Below are 16,995 nucleotides of genomic sequence, written 5' to 3' on the forward strand. Positions count from 1 at the left end.
AGGATGGCACATCAATGCGAGCTGTGGCAAGAAGGTTTGCTGTGTCTGTCAGCGTAGTGTCCAGAGCATGGAGGCGCTACCAGGAGACAGGCCAGTACATCAGGAGACGTGGAGGAGGCCGTAGGAGGGCAACAACCCAGCAGCAGGACCGCTACCTCCGCCTTTGTGCAAGGAGGAGCAGGGGGAGCACTGCCAGAGCCCTGCAAAATGACCTCCAGCAGGCCACAAATGTGCATGTGTCTGCTCAAACGGTCAGAAACAGACTCCATGGGGGTGGTATGAGGGGCCGACGTCCACAGGTGGGGGTTGTGCTTACAGCCCAACACCGTGCAGGATGTTTGGCATTTGCCAGAGAACACCAAGATTGGAAAATTCGCCACTGGCGTCCTGTGCTCTTCACAGATGAAAGCAGGTTCACACTGAGCACGTGACAGACGTGACAGAGTCTGGAGATGCCGTGGAGAACGTTCTGCTGCCTGCAACATCCTCCAGCATGACCGGTTTGGCGTTGGGTCAGTCATGGTGTGGGGTTGCATTTCTTTGGGGGGCCGCGCAGCCCTCCATGTGCTCGCCAGAGGTAGCCTGACTGCCATTAGGTACCGAGATGAGATCCTCAGACCCCTTGTGAGACCATATGCTGGTGCGGTTGGCCCTGGGTTCCTCCTAATGCAAGACAATGCTAGACCTCATGTGGCTGGAGTGTGTCAGCAGTTCCTGCAAGAGGAAGGCATTGATGCTATGGACTGGCCCGCCCATTCCCCAGACCTGAATCCAATTGAGCACATCTGGGACATCATGTCTCGCTCCATCCACCAACGCCACGTTGCACCACAGACTGTCCAGGAGTTGGCGGATGCTTTAGTCCAGGTCTGGGAGGAGATCCCTCAGGAGACCATTCGCCACCTCATCAAGAGAATGCCCAGGCATTGTAGGGAGGTCATACAGGCACGTGGAGGCCACACACACTACTGAGCCTCATTTTGACTTGTTTTAAGGACATTACATCAAAGTTGGATCAGCCTGTAGTGTGGTTTTCCACTTTAATTTTGAGTGTGACTCCAAATCCAGACCTCCATGGGTTGATAAATTTGATTTCCATTGATAATTTTTGTGTGATTTTGTTGTCAGCACATTCAACTATGTAAAGAAAAAAGTATTTAATAAGAATATTTCATTCATTCATATCATTCATATGTTCATGTGTTATTTTAGTGTTCCCTTCATTTTTTTGAGCAGTGCATATGATAACCATCAGAAAGTGTTGCCCTTTTAACACTGATACTGACAGAGAGAGATAGAGAGAAAGACAGCTGCATGTGAGCTCACATTTTTCAACATGTTTTTTACATGCCTTGATTGCATTACTGTTGATGATATCTGGAAATGTGCATGCACACCCTGGCCCATCTACTGTTGCTAACCCCAATTCTGACTTGTGCTCTGATATCTCCTTCACTGATTTCTGCTTTTGTAAAAAGTCAGGGTTTTCTGAACGTTAACACGAGAAGCTTATTTCCTAAAATGGATCAATTGAAAGTGAGGATTCACCGCTCCAATCCAGATGTGTTGGTCATTACTGAGACGTGGTTAAGGAAGAGTGTTTTGAATACTGATGTTAACCTTTCTGGTTATAACCTTTTTCGGCAAGACAGATCTTCCAAAGGTAGGGGAGTTGCAATCTTTAACAAAGATCACCTTCAGTGCTCGGTTGTCTCCATTTAGTCTGTCCCCAAACAATTTGATTTGCTGGTTTTAAGCATTAAACTTTCAAATAGCTCTTTGTTGACTATCGTCCTCCATCAGCACCAGCCTGTATCCTACCTGCCTTAAACCATCTGCCCAAGTCCTAAAGCAATGGATTAAATTTAAACAATTAAACAGGTTCAAACTGGTTTGACCGTGATCTTTACGCCACCTCAAGAATTGCATTTGGCTAAAGGCTCGGCACACGCATACTCAGGCTGACTGGCTCTCGTTCAGGCAAATGAGAAATAAGTGCATTCAGGCTATCGGAAGGCCAAAGTTAGTTACTTTAACTTCTTTTGAGGTAGGGGGCAGTATTTTCACGTCCGGATGAAAGCGTGCCCAGAGTAAATTGCCTGCTACTCAGGCCCAAATCCTAGGATATGCATATTATTAGTAGATTTGGATAGAAAACACTGAGTTTCTAAAACTGTTTGAATGATGTCTGTGGGTATAACAGAACTCATATGGTAGGCAAACACCTGAGAAAAAATCCAACCAGGAAGTGGGAAATCTGAAGTTTGTAGGTTTTCAACTCTTTGCTTATCCAAGATACAGTGGAAATGGGGTCATGTTGCACTTCCCAAGGCTTCCACTAGATGTCAACAGTCTATAGAACCTTGTTTGATGCTTCTACTGTTAACCTGTTTGGGCTGCAAACCCGATGTCGGAACGAAAATGACAACAGCTGCAGGGCGCGAAATTCAAAATCTATTTTTTTAAAATATTTAACTTTCACACATTAACAAGTCCAATACAGCATTTGAAAGATAAACATCTTGTCAATCCAGCCAACATGTCCGATTTTTTAAATATTTTACAGAGAAAACACCACATATATTTATGTTAGCTCACCACCAAATACAAAAGTGGACAGACACGTATGAATATGATTATGATGTATGAATTATGATTCAAGTAGCATGCACAAGCCAACCGAAATAAACTAAAACCAACCTAAAGAACCCAGAAAAAACTACCTCAGATGACAGTCATATAACATGTTACACAATAAATCTATGTTTTGTTCATAAAAAGTGCATATTTTAGCTATAAATCAGTTTTACATTGATGCTACCATAAATGCTACCACATAGCTACAGTCTGAATCCAGACGGGAGTAGCCAGAGAAAATACAGACACCAACGTCGACTACTAATTACACCTCATAAAACATTTCAGAAAAACATATGGTGGATAGCTAATGAAAGACAGATATCTTGTGAATAGAGCCAATATTTCCGATTTTTGAAGTGTTTTACAGCGAAAACACAATATATCGTTATATTAGCTAACAACATAAGCTAGCATAAGGCAGCATTGATTCTAGTCAAGCGCTAGCCTAGCACAGTTAGCACAGTTAGCATACAACAGTTCGACAGATATATGAAAAAGCATCCCAAATTGGGTCCTTATCTTTGTTGATATTCCATCAGAATGTTGTAACGGGGTCCAATGTCCAGTACAGTCTTTAGTTGGGTTCCAGAACGAAATATTTCCCTCTTTGGTTAGCAAGCACCACGGCTATGCGGCGCTAAACTTTCTGTCTTCAAAACATTCTTCCAAAACATCACGTCTAAAGTCCAGAATAAATTGCAATAATATAATTAAAGTATATTGAAAAAACATACTTTAGGATGATTTTGTGACATGTATCAAATAATATCGAAGTCAGAGATCATATTCACCGTTATCGACCTTCTTCCAGTAGCCGAGACCAAATTCTGCTTCGCGCCCGGAATTTTTTTTTAACTGCGCAGGTCTCACAAGAAGGTGTGGTATTCAGTCCATGGACGAGATATTCGACTCCTTTCAATTCTCACTTCCGCATTACACCCTGATGAAGGCGTATGACGTGTTTCTACGGTCCTAAGTGTAATGACCTTTTATAGACAAGGTCTTAAAGAGACACATTGCATTTTGGAAATCTCAATTTGGCTGGGAAAATGGCTGTAAAAATATTTCTGTTCGACTTAGAGAAATAATTCAAACCTTTTTAGAAACTATAGACTGTTATCTATCCAACAGTAGTAAATATATGCATATTGTAAAATAAAAAATTTCTTAAGAGGCCGTTTGAAAATGTGCACATATTTTCCAGTTTTTTCAATATTCACCCTGCGGCCTGAAGAAGTTAAGTGGGGCCGAATGAGAGGGGAATGAGTCAGAAGTCTGGCAGAATGCTTTGAGCTCGTGACGCTCATTCACGTGAGAGCGAGCTCTGTTGTGGCTGTGTTTTTCTGTGAATAGGCACTCACCTAACATAATCGTTTGGTTTGCTTTCGTTGTAAAGCCTATTTGAAATCAGACACTGTGCCTGGATTTACAACAAGTGTATCTTTAAAATGATGTAAAATACATGTATGTTTGAGGAATTTTTATTATGGGATTTCTGTTCTTTTGAATTTGGTGCCCTGCAGTTTCACTGACTGTTGACGAGGTGAGACGCTAGCGTCCCACATACCCTAGTGAGGTTAAAGGTCCCCAAAGCACACACATCCCTGGGTCGCTCCTCTTTTCAGTTCGCTGCAGCTAGTGACTGGAACGAGCTGCAGAAAACATTCAAATTGGCCAGTTTTATCTCAATCTCGTCATTCAAAGCCTCAATCATGGACACTCTTATGGACAGTTGTGGCTGCTTTGTGTGATGTATTGTTGTCTCTACCTTCTTGCCCTTTGTGCTTTTGTCTGTGCCCAATAATGTTTATAACATGTTTTGTGCTGCTATCATATTGTGTTGCTACCATGTTGTTGTTATGTTCTGTTGCTACAATGCTGTGTTGTTGTCTAAGGTCTCTCTACTGTTGTGTTGTCTCTCCTGTCGTGATGTGTGTTGTGTCCTGTATTTATATTACATTTTTTTATTTTGTTTTTAATCCCAGTCCCCATCCCCCAGGAGGCCTTTTGCCTTTTGGTAGGCCGTCATTGTAAATTCAAATTTGTTCTTAACTGACTTGCATTGTTAAATAAATGTTAAATAAAAATAAATATATAAAATAATTATAAGAAAACCTCAATGTAGCCTATAGATATGAATTGCACAAGAATGAAACATTTATGGATGGTTAATGCATTGTTTTCTCTTTATTCAACATTTTCTGGGCCAAAGAGCATCTTGAAGTATCTGAAAAACATTGTGCATCCTTATAATTTCCGTGCAATTAATATTTTAAGTAGACCATTACCATGTTACAAGCAATTGGTGTTTATAATTCAATAAGTCCTTTTGCTTCCAAAAGCAGAGGGAATGCATTTTGCTACACTCGCATTAACATCTGCTAACCATGTATGTGACAAATACAATTTGATTTGATTTGATGTCTCCAGATTGCAGAGGCACTGGCTGTACTGAAATGTTTTTTGCATCTTCAGCAGTATAGTCGATCTGTAACTGGTATGGTTCATAAGTGATATGGCTTCTTGGCAACTGTCCTCTTCTAGATGTGTGTCACAATTTTCGCCGAAGTCGGTCCCTCTCCTTAGTCGGGTGGCGTTCGGCGGTCGACGTCACTGGTCTTCTAGCATATCGTTGATCCACTTTTCATTTTCCATTGTTTTTGTTTTTGTTTTCTACACACCTGGTTTTCATACCCCAATTACATGTTCATGTATTTAACCTCTCATGCGTACGTGAGACGTTAGCGTCCCACCTCTTCAACAGCCAGTGAAACTGCTGGGCGCCAAATTCAAATACAGAAATACTTATTATACAAATTCAAAAAACAAAACATATTTTACATAGGTTTAAAGATTAACTTCTTGCGAATCCAACCTCGGTGTCAGATTTAAAAAATGCTTTAAGGCGAAAGCATACCTTATGATTATTTGAGAACATAGCCCACTAGACAATTCATTACAAACAGTAACCAGCCAAGTAGAACAGTTATACAAGTCAGAAATAGAGATAAAATGAATCCCTTACCTTTGATGATCTTCATATGGTTGCACTCAGCAGACATTCATTTACTCAATAAATGTTATTTTTGTTCGATAAAGTCTCTTTATATCCAAAAACCTGTGTTTTGTTTGCGCATTTCCTTCAGTAATCCACATGCTCAAATGCAGTCAAAACAGAAAGACAAAAAAATCAAAATTGTATCCGTAAAGTTCATAGAAACATTTCAAATGATGTTTACATTCAATCCTCAGGTTGTTTTTAGCCTAAATAATCGATAATATTTCAACCGGACAATAACGTCGTCAATTTAAAAGGTAAACAAGAAACACACTCTCTCCGTCTCGCGCATGAAAAAGCTCTGTGACACTTTAGGGTCGACTCATTGAGACTGCTCTTACTTCTTCATTTTTCAGAATACAGGCCTGAAACAATCCTAAAGACTGTTGACATCTAGTGGAAGGCATAGAAACTGCAATTTGAGTCCTAAGTCAATGGATACTGTAATGGCATGTAATAGAAAACTACAACCCCCCCCCCCAAAAAAAAAAATTCTGAATGGATTTTTCTCAGGTTTTCAAATCAGTTCTGTTATATTCACAGACACTATTTTAACAGTTTTGGAAACTTTAGAGTGTTTTCTATCCAAATCTATCAGTTATATGCATATCATATTTGGAAACTTTAGAGTGTTTTCTATCCAAATCTATCAGTTATATGCATATCATATCTTCTGGGCCCGAGAAGCAGGCAGTTTAGCCTGTCTAGGACCAATATTCAAAAATATTTTTTTGAAATATTTAACTTTCACACATTAACAAGTCCAACACAGCAAATGAAAGATAAACATCTTGTGAATCCAGCCAACATGTCCGATTTTTTAAATGTTTTACAGAGAAAACACCACGTATATTTATATTAGCTCACCACCAAATCCAAAAAAGCACAGACATTTCTTTCACAGCACAGGTAGCTTATACAAAACCCACAAATAGAGATAGAATTATTCACTAACCTTGGAAAATCTTCATCAGATGAGTCATATAACATCATATTACACAATACATTTATGTTTTGTTCGATAATGTGCATATATATATATAAGAAAAATCTCAGTTTACATTGGCGCGTTATGTGCAGTAATGTTTTGATTCCAAAACATCTGGTGATTTTGCAGAAATACTCATAATAAACATTGATAAAAGATGCAAGTGTTATTCACATAATTAAAGATATACTTATCTTCTATGCAACCGATGTCAGATTTCAAAATAAACTTTACGGAAAAAGATTAATCTGAGAACGGCGCCCAGAGCCCCAACCAGCCAAAGAAATAGTCACTATTTTGGCGTCAACAAAAGCTACAAAAACACTATAAATATGCACTTACCTTCAAATAACTTCATCAGAAGGCACTCCCAGGATTCCCAAATCGACAATAAATGACTGAAAAGTTCCATAAAGCCCATCATTTAGCCACTTGTTGTTAGCATGTTCAGCCCAGGAATCCATTTTCATGACGCATGAGCAAACCTCCAGGCAAAAACTCAAAATGTTCCGTTACAGGTCGTAGAAACAGGTCAAATGATGTTTGCAATCCATATTTAGTATGTGTTTTACATTAATCATCAATAAGGATCCAACCGGAGAATTTCATTGTCTGTAGAAAGAGCATTGGAACGAGAGCTCTCTCTCTCCCTCGCGCGCAAATCCTGACTGAAAAATCTGACAACCACTCACTAGAACAGCTCTTCTGAGCCCCTCCCTTATAGTAGAATAACAAGACTAAAATCTAAAGACGACGACATCTAGTGGAAGCCCTAGGCAGTGTTTGTTCAGCCATATCTACAATAGGTCTCATTTGACACTGTTTTGAAAATCGAGTTCTCATTTCCTGTTTTGACCTCTTCTCAGGTTTTTGTCTGCCAAATGAGTTCTGTTATACTTACAGAAATAATTCAAACAGTTTTAGAACCTTCAGAGTGTTTTCTATACAGTAGTAATACTAATATGCATGTATTACCTTCTGGGACAGAGTAGGAGGAAATTTCGTTTGGACACGCAATTTGTTCAAAGTCTAAATGCTGCCCCCTATCCCTATGTTTTAATATGGGCATGCATTTCATCCAAAATTCCGAATGCTGCCCCCTGCAATAGAGAAGTTAACCCTCTGTTTCTCCCATGTTTTTGTGCGTGATTGTTTCATTGTTCATTTCGGTTCATGATGGCTGGTTTTTCGACGGGTGCCGTTTTCACCCGTGTGTAATATTTACCGTTTGTATTTGGTCAAGTGTATTTGTTACCTTGTGCCTTTATTTTTGAGTAAAGTACGTTGCTCACTCATTTTGCTCTCCTGCGCCAGACTTCATGCACCAGCTACACTCTGACAAGATGGTTGTTAAGGTTGAGTCACATCCCTTCCAATGGTTGAACCTCCCTGATAATGACTTGTCTGGGTCTCTGAACTTGTCTCACGTGGCTTTGTTGGGGGTGTACATTTTCTTTGCCTGTTGGCCAGGAATTTTAGTGTTCAGCCACCCTTCCAGTAGCGGCAATATAATGGTTCCATAGCATTAGACAAGTACTCATCCCTGTACTTTGAAACAACAGTAAAGGTTATGGTTTCATCTACAAACAATACAGACATTTTCTGCATAATGCATTTGTTGTATTCAGTAGGTTGGAGCTTCTGTTTGTTTAATAATTATCCTGTTGCTTTAAGAAGAAATTAATGCCAAGTAATGCTTTGAAGTAAAAAGATTTGCATTTGATTACTGTCTGTGTGTTTGTTAGAGTGTGTTTGTTAGAGTAGTTCAGTAACTTACATAGCCTTTCTTGTATCCAGGATCTCTCAATGACTGGAACATTGATATGATTCTCAATACATACTTCTCTTTTGTCTGACGACGAAAGAGCCTCTTGAAAAACATATCTATGGCAGGTTTAAAGGAATATTATACTCAATATACAATCTAACATGATTTTATCAGTTACCTTGTCTGCATTCAACTCAACAAGAGAGTTTATATATGCAGTCAAGGCAAATTGAAAAATGATGTTGAATTATATTCATGGTACATACCAAGCACAATAACATCTTATAATAATAACAAATAAAAAACATACCCCTCAACTTCTATCATTTGGTGGCCGATGAAATTGTTCCAGTGTCTTCATATTCCTTTATCACTTCTGCACCCCCCAGTTTTGCATCAAGAATGTATTTTATCATCTGAATAGAAATTCTAATTAGATTTCCAGCAACAAATCAAGCAGCTGATAACAATGAGTGAACAAATTTATTTTGCCAAAAGAATCTCATCAACATTTACTCTTCTTTTCAGAGTGTTGGCTGAACTGTCACTGTTATTCTCGCGACTAGAACTTGACTTGACAGTGAAATTGTATCCGTCAAGATGGGTGAGAACTGGGCGAAGGGCACCTCTCAAACAACACAATAGTAAATAAATACTGTATATCTATATAAAGATTAAGCTACTTTAACAGCAACTCATACGTTTCTTTACTTAACATCATCAATGTGGCTGATGAAACACACATGCTTCTTGAATTCTTATGGCTGCAGTCCCGTTCACAGGACCGATATGACAACAGCCAGTCCAAGTGCAGGGCGCCAAATTCAAAAAACAGAAATCTCATAATTAAAATTCCTCAGACATTCATGTGTCTTATATCATTTTAAAGGTAATCTTGTTGTTAATCCCACCAAAGTGTCCGATTTCAAATAGGCTTTTCAGCGAAAGCACTACAAACGATTATGTTAGGTCACCACAAAACCACAATAAGCATAGCCATTTTTTACAGCTAAATATAGCTTCACAAAAACCAGAATGGAGATAAAATTAATCATTAACCTTCGATTATTTTCATCAGATGACACTCATAGGACTTCATGTTATACAATACATGCATGTTTTGTTTGATTAACTTCTTGAGAATACAGGGGGTGCTGTTTAGCATAATTGCCTCTACAGATTAAACTGCCTCTTATTCAATTATTGCTGTTACTATATGCATATAACCATATACCATTGGATAGAAAACAAGCTATGGTTTCTAAAACCGTTTCAATTTTGTCTCTGAGTGAAACACAAGTCATTTGACAGCACTTTCCCTGAGCAAGAAGAAGATTGCAAGATGTGTATGCTCGCTTCAACGCTCTGCCTATATATGGTCACGCCACCTATGACCCGAAACACACTTCATTCGTCTTCCTCTGGGTGTCAGGAAGACGTCAGAGGAGAAATTTTTTGTTTATCTTGTACTGACGTGAAATAAGACCTATTTCTTTAGCGTGACCGACAACTTCCGGTTTTCTGAAACGCGCGTTTTAGAGGTGCAATTGTCTTTTGTTATGCTGCCGTTACGGATGAAAACTATCTCCGTCTCGAAGTTTGTTTGATACATGTGACCATATCATCTTAATGTATGTTTTTTCAATATAGTTTAATCAGATTATTTGAATTTTTTCGGGAGTTTTGCCGTGTTCCGTTCTGTGAGTTTTTTTACTTTGGACAGAACCGTGCTAGTCGACCAGTACCTACGCTAAATGAAGAGGGAAAGTTGCCATTGTGAATGGATTGAACGACTCATCAGGACTAAGGACACCTTTATCAACATTCTGATGAAAGATCAGCAATAGCAAGACCCAATTTACGATGTTATTTCATATATCTGTCGTGCATGTGAACTGGTCGGGCGCGCCCAGCTGGTTCTGGCTGGCGTGGCTATGCTAATTTAGCGCTACATTTTGTTTTCGCTATAAAACATTTAATAAATCTGAAATATTGTTTGGATTCACCAGATGTTGGGCTTTCAATATCTGTACGCTGTGTATTTTTTCTGAAATGTTTTAACCTGTCTAGGATCAGCGTGCCGCTAGCGGCACACCCCCCCCCCCCCCCACTGAAAAACCAGTGCCGCGAAATTCAAAAAAAATATTTTTTTAAAATATTTAACTTTCACACATTAAAGTCCAATACAGCTAATGAAAGACACAGATCTTGTGAATCCAGTCAACATGTCCGATTTTTAAAATGTTTTACAGGGAAGACACAATATGTAAAGATGTACATCTATTACCTAAAAAAACATTAGCATAATCCACCATCTTTTATTTGTCCACCAACACCAGTAGCCATCACCAATTCGGCTAAACTAAGATATTTATAGCCCCTAACCAACAAACAAACTCATCAGATGACAGTCTGATAACATATTTATGGTATGGGATAGGTTTTGTTAGAAAAAAGTGCATATTTCAGGTAGATGGCATAGGTTACAATTGCACCCACCGTCACAAATGGACTAGAAAAACTACATTGAGCAACGTGTTTACCTACTTACTAATCATCAAACATTTCGTAAAAATACACAGCATACACGAATCGAAAGACACAGATCCTGTGAGTACAGACAATATTTCAGATTTTCTAAGTGTCTTACAGCGAAAACACAATAAATCGTTATATTAGCATAGCACATAGCACATAGCAGCCCAGCATTGATTCTTGCCAAAGTGGGCGATAACGTCAACATCGCCAAAAATATATTAATTTTTTCACTAACCTTCTCAGAATTCTTCAGATGACACTCCTGTAACATCATATTACACAATCCATATAGAGTTTGATCGAAAATGTTTATATTTAGCCACCAAAATCATGGTTAGACAATGTGAAATGTAGCTCAGCTGGTCAGAAAATGTCCTTGCGCCACTTAGACAGTGATCTACTCTTATACATAAATACTCATAAACGTGACTAAAAAATATAGGGTGGACAGGGATTGATAGACAATTTAATTCTTAATACAATTGCGGAATTACATTTTTTAATTTATCCTTACATTTCAATACAGTTTGCGCCAAGCGAAGCTACGTCAAAAAACATGGCGTCCTAAGCCACTAAAATGTTTTCGACAGAAACACGATTTATCATAATAAAAATGTCCTACTTTGAGCTGTTCTTCCATCAGTCTCTTGGGCAAAGGATCCTTTCTTGGGAGTAATCGTCTTTTGGTGGAAAGCTGTCCTCTTGCCATGTGGAAATGCCAACTGCGTTCGGGATGAACTGAAAGCGTGCCCAGCTATTCACAGCGTTAAAGAAATAAATGTCCCAAAATCGCACTAAACGGATATAAATTGCTATAAAACGCTTTAAATTAACTACCTTATGATGTTTTTAACTCCCATAACGAGTAGAAACATGACCCGAGTAATATTACTCCCTCCACTAATGCTTGGAACAGGTGCGGGCCGGTGTCCTCTAGGCGCATGACGCAGCTCCAAAAGAATGACTAGCCTCAGGGTTTTTTCATTTGTAGTGCCTGTGAACGCGCAATCGACCCCATTGAAATCGTCATCACGTAAAGGCATCCAGGGGAAGACGTAAGCAGTGTCTGTATAGTCATAGCAATAACAGTGCCCTTTTAACTGACTCCAGAACAGTGGCCAACATTTCTGAAATCTGACTCCATGTCAGGGAAATTGCTGTAGAATGGGCTCTGTTCCACTTAGAGACAAAATTTCAACTCCTATAGAAACTATAGACTGTTTTCTATCCAATAATAATAATAATATGCATATTGTACGATCAAGGATTTTGTGGGAAGCCGTTTCAAAAATTACCCGATTAGCATAAATAGTCTCAACAGCGCCCCCATCCTCAACAGGTTAAGACAAGTAATTAGTTATATGAAGTTGGTCTCTGTAATTGTTCTGGCTGTATCAGCACTATATCAGACTGCAGCTGCAATGTAGAACTGTGATTTATACCTGAAAAATGCACATAAAAAAAAAAAAACTATGCTATACCATAAATATGTTATCAGACTGTCATCTTATGAATTTGTTTGTTGGTTAGTGGCTATATATATTTTCATTTAGTCGAATTAGTGATAGCTACTGACGCAGGAAAAAACTGTTGGAGTAAAAAAATGGTGTCTTTTGCTAACGTGTTTAGCTAATAGATTTACATATTGTGTCTTCCCTGTAAAACATTTAAAAAATCTGAAATGGTGGCTTTATTCACAAGATCTGTGTCTTTCATTGGGTGTCTTGGACTTGTGATTTAATGATATTTAGATGCTACTATTTAATTGTGACGCTATGCTAGCGATGCTAATCAGTGTGGGGGGGGTGGGGGGTGCTCCCGAATCCGGGTTAGGTACTCGGTAGAGGTTAAATTCATATTTATATAAAAAATCTGAGTTTACATTGAGGCGACTAGATTCACTAGTTGCAAAAACATCAAGTGACTTTGCATAGCCATCTCGTTTCAACAGAAATACTCATCATAAATATAAATGATAATACGTGTATATACATGGAATTATAGATATACCTCTCTTTAATGCAACCGCTGTGTCAGATTTTCAAAAAAACTACGGCAATATAAACCATGCAATAATCTGAGACGGAGCTCAGGTGATTAGCCACCATGTTGGACTCAACAGAAACCAGAAAATACATGATAAATGTTTCCTTACCTTTGAGGAATTCATCCGAATGCAGTCCTAGGAATCCCAGGTCCACAATAAATGCTTGATTTGTTCGTTCATGTCCGTTATTTATGTCAAATTAGCTACTTTCAAATTGTTTATCAAAACCCTAACCAAAGTCTCAAAGCGCGACCACTATGATGTGACGAAATGTCCAACCATTCCGTTACAGTCAGTAGAAACATGGCAAACGATGTACTGAATCAATCTTTAGAATGTAGTTAACATACATCTTGAATAACGTTCCAACCGGAGACTCTATAACGACTTCAATTGAGAGATGGAACACAGCTGCCTCTCACGTGAACGCGCGTGTTGGATGCATGGTCACCTCATGGGACCTCATACTAAATTCTGTCTCATTCGACCCCCCTTCACATTAGAGTCATCAGACTTTGTTCTGTTGATTGCTGACATCTAGTGGAAGCCGTAGGAAGTAAAAACCCATCCACAAGTCTCTGTATTTTGAATCAGCCCTTGGTTGAAAATATGGCACGCCTAGAAAAAATACAAACAGGAAGTGGAACTTCTCCAGGTTTTTGCCTGCCATATAAATTCTGTTAATCTCACAGACTTAATTCAAACAGTTTTAGAAACTTTAGAGTGTTTTCTATCCAATCCTAATAATAATATGCATATATTAGCAACTGAGACTGAGGAGCTGGCCGTTTACAATGGGCACCTTTCATCCAAGCTACTCAATACTGCCCCTTCAGCCATAAGAAGTTAACCTGTTTGGGCTGCAGGGGCAGTATTGAGTAGCCGGATAAAAGGTGCCCATTTCAAACGGCCTCGTACTCAATTCTTGATTGTACAATATGCATATTATTATTACTATTGGATAGAAAACACTCTCTAGTTTCTAAAACTGTTTGAATTATATCTGTGAGTAAAACAGAACTAATTTTGCAGCAAACTTCCTGACAGGAAGTGGAACGTCTGAAATCGATGCTCTGTTCTTCTTCATGCCTATACATGGGCACAAGACCTATTAGTATACATACACGTCATACACCTTCCTCTGGGTGTCAAGAAGGCTGTGAGAGAAGAAATGAGATGATTATCTCGATCTGGGATGGAATAAATCCTCTTGGAATGACGTGTACCCAATTTCCGGTACTCTGAAGAACGCAATTTGGACAGTGGGGTTGCCTTTTGTTTTGCTGACGTTATATGCGACTATTATTTACGGCTTTGATTTTATTTGATACATGTCACCATATTATCGTAAAGTATGTTTTTTCAATATAGTTTCATCAGATTATTGACATTTTTTCGGGAGTTTTGCCGTGTTACGTTCTCTTCCGTTTGTTTACATGGAGAGATCCGTGCAACCCGGCTAGCGCGCATGCTAAATGCAGAGAGAAAAAGTTGCCATTCTGAATCCAAACAACGACTCATCTGGACAAAGGACACCTTGTTCAACATTCTGATGAAAGATCAGCAAAAGTAAGACCCAATTTATGATGTTATTTCATATATCTGTCGTAGTCGCCGGCGCCCAAGTGTTTCTAGCTATTGTGCTAAGCTAATATAATGCTACATTTTGTTTTCGCTGTAAAACACTTGATAAATCGGAAATATTGTCTGGCATCACAAGATGCCTGTCTTTCATTTGCTGTACACTATGTATTTTTCAGAAATGTTTTATGATGAGTAATTAGGTATTTGACGTTGGTGTCTAAATATTATGGCTGCTTTCGGTGCAATTTCTGAATGTAGCTGCAATGTAAACTATGATTTATACCTGAATTATGCACATTTAAAAAAAAAAAACATATGCTATACAATAAATATGTTATCAGACTGTCATCTGATGAGGTTGTTTCTTGGTTAGTGGCTATTTATATGTTTATTTGGCCGAATTTGTGATAGCTACTGATGGAGTAATAAAAGTGGAGTCTTTTGCTAACGTGGTTAGCTAATAGATTTACATATTTTGTCTTCCCTGTAAAACATTTTAAAAAATCGGACATGTTGGCTGGATTCACGATATGTGTACCTTTCATATGCTGTAATGGACTTGTTAGTGTGTGAAAGTTAAATATTTAAAAAAATATATATTTTGAATTTCGCGCCCTGCACTTAATTGTCATAAATGTACCGACGTCGGGCTTGCACGCCAAACAGGTTAACCTGTTGGGGATGGGGGCGCTGTTTAGACTATTTATGCTAATTTGGTAATTTTTGAAACGGCTTCCCACAAAATCCTTGATCGTACAATATGCATATTATTATTATTATTGGATAGAAAACAGTCTATAGTTTCTATAGGAGTTGAAATTTTGTCTCTAAGTGGAACAGAGCCCATTCTACAGCAATTTCCCTGACATGGATTCAGATTTCAGAAATGTTGGCCACTGTTCTGAAGTCAGTTAAAACGGCACTGATATTGCTATGACTATACGGACACTTCTTACGTCTTCCCCTGGATGCCTTTACGTGATGACGATTCCAATGGGGTCGATTGCGCGTTCACAGGCCCCACAAATGAAAAAACCGTGAAGCTAGTCATTCTTTTGGAGCTGCGTCATGCGCCTAGAGGACACCGGCCCGCTCCTGTTCCAAGCATTAGTGAAGGGGGTAATATTACTCGGGTCATGTTTCTACTCGTTATGGGAGTTAAAAACATCATAAGGTAGTTAATTTAAAGCGTTTTATAGCAATTTATATCCGTTTAGTGCGATTTTGGGACATTTATTTTTGCAACGATGTGAATAGTTGGGCACGCTTTTCAGTTCATCCCGAACGCAGTAGGCATTTCCACATGGCAAGAGGACAGCTTTCCACCAAAAGACGATTGCTCTCAAGAAAGGATCCTTTGCCCAAGATACTGATGGAAGAACAGCTCAAGGTAGGACATTTTTATTATGATAAATCGTGTTTCTGTCGAAACATTTTAGTGGCTTAGGACGCCATGTTTTATGACGTAGCTTCGCTAGGCGCAAACTGTATTGAAAAGTAAGGATAAATTAAAAAATGTTATTCCGCAATTGTATTAAGAATTAAATTGTCTATCAATCCCTGTCCACCCTATATTTTTTAGTCACGTTTATGAGTATTTATGTATAAGAGTAGATCACTGTCTAAGTGGCGCAAGGACTTTTTCTTTACCAGCTTGTCTACATTTCACATTGTCTAACCATGATTTTGGTGGCTAAATATAAACATTTGCGATCAAACTCTATATGGAATGTGTAATATGATGTTACAGGAGTGTCATCGGAAGAATTCTGAGAAGGTTAGTGAAAAAATTAATATCTTTTGGCGATGTTGACTTTTATCGCTCACTTTGGCTAGAATCAATGCTGGGCTGCTATGTGCTATGTGCTAAGCTAATATAACGATTTATTGTGTTTTCGCTGTAAGACACTTAGAAAATCTGAAATATTGTCTGTATTCACAGGATCTGTGTCTTTCGATTCGTGTATGCTGTGTATTTTTACGAAATGTTTGATGATTAGTAAGTAGGTAAACACGTTGCTCTAAGTAGTTTTTCTATTCCATTTGTGACGGTGGGTGCAATTGTAACCTATGCCATCTACCTGAAATATGCACTTTTTTCTAACAAAACCTATCCCATACCATAAATATGTTATCAGACTGTCATCTAATGAGTTTTTTTGTTGGTTAGGGGCTATAAATATCTTAGTTTAGCCGAATTGGTGATGGCTACTGGTGTTGGTGGACAAATAAAAGATGGTGGATTATGCTAATGTGTTTTTAGGTAATAGATGTACATCTTTACATATTGTGTCTTCCCTGTAAAACATTTTAAAAATCGGACATGTTGACTGGATTCACAAGATCTGTGTCTTTCATTAGCTGTATTGGAC

This window comes from Salvelinus fontinalis, chromosome 6 (assembly GCF_029448725.1).
Source record: "Salvelinus fontinalis isolate EN_2023a chromosome 6, ASM2944872v1, whole genome shotgun sequence".
Classification (NCBI taxonomy): domain Eukaryota; kingdom Metazoa; phylum Chordata; class Actinopteri; order Salmoniformes; family Salmonidae; genus Salvelinus; species Salvelinus fontinalis.